Source organism: Pinus tabuliformis, chromosome 8 (assembly GCF_031772625.1).
Source record: "Pinus tabuliformis cultivar Carrire ecotype Pingquan chromosome 8, CPIR1, whole genome shotgun sequence".
Classification (NCBI taxonomy): Eukaryota; Viridiplantae; Streptophyta; class Pinopsida; order Pinales; family Pinaceae; genus Pinus; species Pinus tabuliformis.
In genome coordinates this window covers 173,681,000-173,688,406 of record NC_142294.1, presented here as the reverse complement: position 1 = coordinate 173,688,406, position 7,407 = coordinate 173,681,000, and positions in this window count along the sequence as shown.

Below are 7,407 nucleotides of genomic sequence, written 5' to 3'. Positions count from 1 at the left end.
TATCAAACGAAAGGGTTCAATGGCGGTGCAGATTAAGGACTTCCAAAAATTAAATATCAGGGTAACTAATATTCCAGAGGAGTATACTATTGATGTCTCCATATGGACTTTGAAGGATAACATCCAATATGAGGTTCACCTTTGGGAACCTTGTTCATTAGAGATGGAATTTAGGGTGGAAGGAAAAGTTGAAATAAAAATTATGGCAACAAGGAAGTGTTCCACTCACAACTATAAATATGGAAGTGTTGTTGTGTCTAGCCTTCCACAACCTACAAGGTTTATTCCACAACAATTGGAGGGAAACATAGTAAAATGGATTTGTTATAGTTGTGATAGAAAATACATTAAAAATAATAAGTGTTATGAGAAGAAATTATTATACATCAAAAGAAGAGGAAGAAAAGGAACAACAAACATCAAAATATGAGGATATACAACAAGAACCAACCCCAAATAAATATGAAATGAATCTGACCATATATTGCAATGCATTGGCGAGAATTACCACTCCTTAAACTCTTAAGATAGAAGGATATATCAAGAAGGAAAAGATAATAGTGTTGATTGAATCATGTGGTACTCATAATTTTATTCATTGTAATATAGCCAAGGAATTGAATTTCTTCCTATATCTAACACCAAAGTCTCAAGTGACGGTTGCAAATGTAGGAACTATAAATTGCTATGGAAAGTCCATAATATCAAGTTAACCATGGAGAAATATCAATTGAATAATCCATTGCTTTCCATTTTAATGGGTGATGTTGATGTTGTACTAGGAGTCCAATGGTTACAATCTTTGGGGACAATAGCTTTTAATTTTCAAGAAATTTTCTGGATTTCTTTTGGGAAGGAAAGAAGTTTCAATTAAGGGGTAACAGAGTGAAACCAAGAAACTTAATTAGCTGTATTTTCATGAAACATCTTTTGAAGAAATAACAATGAGGCGTAATTCCACAATTATGCTCACTAGAGGTTCAAACATCAAAATCATCTATTTCTCTAGATGTCCAAAAAGTATTGGAAAATAATTCCAAGGTATTTGAGACTCCCAAAGGCATCCAACCTATCCATGATGATGATCATGTTATTCATTTGATTCTAGGAAGTGTTCCTCCAAACATCATATCTTACATATATCCCTATGCCCAAAAGAGTGAAATTGAATGTATAGTTGCAGAAATTCTAGAGGCTTGTATAATTCAACCTAGTCAAATTCCTTTCTCTACTCAAGTGGTATTGGTGCACAAGGAGGATGGATCATGGTGTTTGTGTCCATATTTTAGCGAGCACAACAAGATCACTATTAAAGATAACTTTCATATTCTTGTCATTGATGAATTGTCGGATGAATTACAGGAGGAATTTATTTCACCAAGTTGGATGTTCATTCAGGATATCATCAAATTAGAATGAAGTCTGAAGACATTCTCAAAACAACAATCAAGAATCAAGAGGGTCATTATGAATTTTTTGTCACGCCTTTTGGCCTTACTAATGAACTTTCAACATTTCAAGGTTTGATGAATTCCATTTTCAAACCCTTCCTTGTAAAATTATTGTTAGTATTTTTTGATGATATACTAATCTACAACAAATCTTGGAACGATCTTGTTCAACATGTTGATAGGGTGCTCAAACTATTGGAGGAAAAACAATTATATGTAAAAACCTCCAAATGTTTCTTTGGAGTAAAGGAGGTGGAATATTTGGGTCATATTGTATCTCATGAGGGTGTTAAGGTATAACTTAACAAAATTAGAGCCATTAAGGAATGGAAAATTAGCACAATCATAAAGCATCTTTTGAGGGTTTCTTAGGTTGGTAGAGTATTATCGTAAATTTGTTAAGAATTATGGGTGATTAGAAGCAACTCTAACAACAATACTGAAGAAATATGCATTGTCTTGGAATCTAGAAGCAACTAAGGCCTTTAAACATATTAAAGAGGAAATGTGCCACGCACTAGTCCTAGCTACAGTTGACTTCACAGAAACCTTTATTGTGGAATGTGATGCCTCAAGAAATGGAATTGGTCTTGTTTTAATTCAAGAAGGAAGACTAATTTATTTTGAAATTCATCCAATCAAAGTAAAGAAAAAAAATCATGATGCCCTTAAATAGTTTTTGGAACAAATATTATCTTTAGAAGAGCAGTAAAAATGGGTCACAAATATGTTGGGTTATGACTTTGAAATCATCTACAAAAAAGGGTAGAAAATGTTGTTGCAAATGCACTCTCAAGAAATAATGAGGATATGGAAGCATTCTTTTGTGCCATTTATATTATCCAACCTGATTGGATAAAAAAAGAAAGGGATGAATGGAAGAATGATGAAGAAGTGTGAGCACTCATTTAAAATTTGCAGCAAGATCCTCGTACATCTGATACATTTAGCTGGAAAAATGATTAATTATGGTACAAATATTACTTATATATTTGTAAGAATTACCAACTCAAGCAAAATATTCTTTTGGGATTTCACACCTCCCCCTTAGGAGGGCACTCAAGATTTTAAAAAACTTACCACATGGCCAAGAAGGATTTTTTCTGGGATGGCCTTAAATATAATATTCGGAAGTTTCTCGTAGAATGTTTGGTTTTCCAACAAAATAAGGTTGAGACAAATAGGACCCTAAGTCTGTTACAACCTTTAGCCATTCTAAGTCAACATTGGGGGGAGGTCTTAATGGATTTTATCATAGGTTTACCCAAGTCTGAAGGAAAGAGTGTCATCATGGTGGTAGTTGATAGAATTACCAAGTATGCACACTTTTGTGCATTATCTCATCCTTTTAAAGCTTGTATAGTTTCAATTGCATTTATGGAAACAATTCAAAAGATACATGGAAACCCAAAGATTATTGTAAGTGATAGAGATCCCATTTTTGCTGGATGCTTTTGGACTGAATTATTTTATTGTCTTGGTACTCAACTAGCTCATAGCTCATCTTATCATGCTCAATATAACAGGAAAACTGAAATAGTGAAAAAAAGTTTGGAAGGATATCTAGATTTTTTTTGTATCTTATGAGAAAACACAATGGGTCAAGTGGTTACCTCTAGCTGAATGGTGGTATAACACTTCCTTCCATACTACAACAAAAATTACCCCAATTATGGCACTTTATAGATATCATCCACCATACGTCACATCATCCTAAGATAAAATTCTAAATTTCAAGTAGTGGAAGATCACATCGAGCATCAACAACAAGTTCTCTAACTCATAAAGGATATCCTCACTTTGGTGAAAAATCAAATGAGACAATAGGTAGATTAGCATTGTAGTGAAATAAGTTTTGAAGTAGGTGACTCAATATTTTTATGGCTACAACCATACAAAAAAATGTCTCTCAAACAAGCTAAGAAGGATAATAATATAACCCAAGTATTATGGTCCTTACAAGGTGCTGCAAAAGATTGGTATTGTGTCATACAAATTGGAGTTGCTTGCATCTTTCTGAGTACACCCAATTTTCCATGTTTTATGCTCAAAGAAGGTTATCTATGACAATCTCCCCATTCAAACATTCTTTCTAGAACTTGATGAAGAAGGAAAAATCATATTTGAGCACAAAGCAGTCGTTGGAACAAGAAATAGACAACTATGAAATCGTTTAATTTCATAGTATCTCGTTAAGTGGAAGAAATTACCTATTGAAGATCCCACATGGGAGGATGATAATTTTATACAGAAGCATCCAAAGCTACTCAATCATTGAGGACATCACTTTTTTGAAGGAGAGGGGCATGTTAGGTTCCAATAATACTAGTGTATTCCCCATATTGTCATTAGTGTAGCCCCCTATTGTTATTGTTCTGTCAATGTATCCCCCATGTTGTTATTTTTTGCCCTATAAAATCCCATTATTGTTATTATTGTGCCCTTACATTATTATTTTTATGTAGGATCTGATTATATTGTGACATATTAGACTCCTATATATACCAAGGAGGTCTTATCATTTGTATCATCCAATAATTGTTCATTTATGTAATGTAAAGGAGGTTTCCCCATCGAAGAGGATAAATTTTAAGTCGTTGATCTATGTTTTATTTGAGTTGGTTGCATAACATGGAATTGGTTATGGAGCTATGACCTTGGATATGCACCTAGATCCCTAGGTATATGGCTATAAAGTAAGCCTGATGGTACCTAGAATGGCTAAAAGCTTGAGTCCATCTTAGTGCCACTTGGATAGAATACCCTGGTCAAGTATCTAGTCTACAACACTGAGAATGCTATAACTCTTTGTAGTTCATTGTTAGATCTTCCATGCACCTCCATATATATATATATATATACATACATACATACATACATACATACATACATATATATATATATATATATATATATATATATATATATATATATATATATATATATACACTTCACTAGATAAGAGGGAGTGTTGAAGACTTTAACTAGTGTCAATATTCATAATTATATTTGAATTTTATTATAGGCTTTTGGTGTTCGTAATGGAGTTAATTGAACTATACCATGAATTTATCAAATATATGGTATTCTACATCCTAGTATTTGAGGTTAGTGAACAAGGGTTATCAAGCCCAAGTGGGATAGCACATCCCTAGTGTATAGCCTAACCATACCTATCTCTCTATTTGTATGGACCAAAGTGATGATCTACTAGCCTATCTATGCTAGCCAAGATGGATCATCTATGAATCTATGGTGATTGTATTGGGCTATAAATATATGAATGACCCATCACATTAATCTGTAACCAAAGCCATAGAAGGACATAAATCTCAAGAAAGTTTCAAGGATCAAATATAAATAAATTTAATATTTAAAATAAACATTTTCTATAGATTTCTCAACATGCTAGCAAAGCCAGGTTTTGAAGTGAGGGCAGAAAATAATATCAACTTGGCACCCTCTCATGTCAAGAAGAGTGAATTCTTTAATATGAATTTGTGAAGGTAAGAAGAAAAAAAATATGGGCATAGTTACTAGTCCTAATTGCATAGATAAGGTCAATAGTATACACTGAAAGGAGCAAGGGGATTTTAAGGGATATAAGCACTTTTAGTGATGGTCGAATAGCTAGAATAACTTCTCTCCCTGGACCAAACCTATCAAACAAGAAAGTGAATTTTTGGGCTCATTCTACTAGCCCTCTTCTCTGTGATATAACCTTAAGCTTACTTAATAATTGTGAGAGCTTAAGGAATCTAATCTTGAAGGGCTGAAAGACTATTTTATGAGATCAAGAAATGCCAAGCATCTTGACAAAGTAAGCAAAGGTATGAGGTAATTTTACAAGATATAAAGTCTTTAAATGTCATCTATCAAGCCTTTGTTCTAGACAAGTTTTGAGTGATCATATTCACAAATTGAAAGGCATGTGAATGAGTCTCTTTTGAGATCCCTAAAAGGTTTTTCGTTGTCACCTTTTCAATGGGATCCAAAATAACTATTGAACAAGGATACACCTATGCATAAGAGATATCCAATATCGATGGTATTGATGACCTCATTATGAGCTTAAGTCTTGTTTAAATAATTCCAAAAACCATACTCTACACGTGTGCATCAAGACATTGAAATTTTGAGCATGTAAAGAGAAATATCACAATTATTCATTAACATATAGAATTCATTCATTCTTTCATTAATCATAGACCCAAAATACTTCATCTCAAAAAACATTATCATCAAAAATATGTTTTCATAATATGGGATGTGATGTTTTAAATCATATAACTAGTAAAGCATTTCTTTTTCTTTATTTTTGATGCACTGGTCATGTACTCATAACCTTGTCGAGGTTGTCATGAGAGCGGTCGATCATCAGTTGTAACAAGAAAGAAATGTTAAGTTGATATTTTTTTTTATTATTATTCATTAAGAAAAAGAGCATTAGATTTTTCTTTACCTCGGGCACTAGTCGACACTGTTGGAATGGTTGCCCTGTGCTCTTCTTCTGGCTACCTTGTGGTGTCTAAATGTTGTGGTGTGAACTCTTCTAAAAAATCCTATATAAGAAAGAAAATGGTTTTTTGATTAGACAATGTAAAAGCTAAAAAATAAACATTCATAATTGAACTTATGACATTAAAAAAATCACTTTAAAATGTGGTTATTACCTGCTATCTCTAAAGATATTGGTTGAATATGTTGATCATGTCTTTAATATAAAGACTTTTATTTCTAATGCGAATCAAATGAGCATGTTCTTCATTTGTTCTAACCGTAATATTATTGAATGTTACTACTGGGTGAGGAGACATGTACAACCCATCATCATCAAACCAATCGGGATCATTAAACACTTCACTAAGCACTTCCTCAGCAACATATATCAGCTTCTTTGAGGATGATGGCTTCCCATTATCACCGTATTTATCAAATAAGTGTAATTTGTAATTTTATTCCACTAGCCTCAGTTATAAACATTCAAAGATTTAAGTTTGATGAGACATTTTAGATCAATAAAAAAAATCCAATTTAATGAGTTATCTCTATTGGGTTGGGCAACATTTGGTTGAGAACCATCATGATCTGACTGGACAATGGGCTATAATATTTTTATTAATTGAGTTGACTTGTATTAGTTCTAGATTAAGATGCCTAGTTATTAGTACTAATTGAGTGAATGGTATATTTCAATGAGAACCTTGTCTTTCATCGATCATGATCTTTTCAAAAGGATAGTTGAGCTAATTATCACATGAGTTGAAACCATTATGTAATTGAAAGGGGCACAAGAAGATTAAAACTTTAATCACTGAAACTGAGAGGATTAAATCATTAACTATTCATTTGGAAGTTTGATTGAGGCATCATAGCTAAGGGAGTAGTTCAGGGAGAAGAGGAGAAAGGTATCATTCAAGGAAAGGAAGGCATCAACTCTTTTATTAACAAGCATGTTATAAGTATTGTAACACAATATTGTCGATGGAAAATACTAAAAGTTGCGTCTATGGCACTATAATAATCCATTACTCTAAAAACTCATATTTGGAGTTACTGAAATCCTTCACTAGGAAAATATTTATAAGTATCTCATCCCCAAGACTAAAATGGGTGGTTGATTTAACAAATGTTGGTATGTTAGAAACAAGTTCAATGCATGGTAGTTCTATTTATAAATCTTATGGAAACTAGTGTTGTAAACTATGAAAGCTTCCTTGGTTTTCGTAGTAGCCATAAGGGCTGTACATATTTCAAAATGACTTGTATACGAAGATGTTTAAAATCCATAAAGTTTATATGAGACAAAATATTAGAATGTGTCTTTTAGATTTTTCCCCTTATGAAGTTTACATGGGTTTTGGTTGAGCCTCTATAAACAGTTGCTTGCATTATAATTTAAATATAGCCTCAAACTAGAGTTGGATGAAGAAATATCACGAATACATGATGCCTT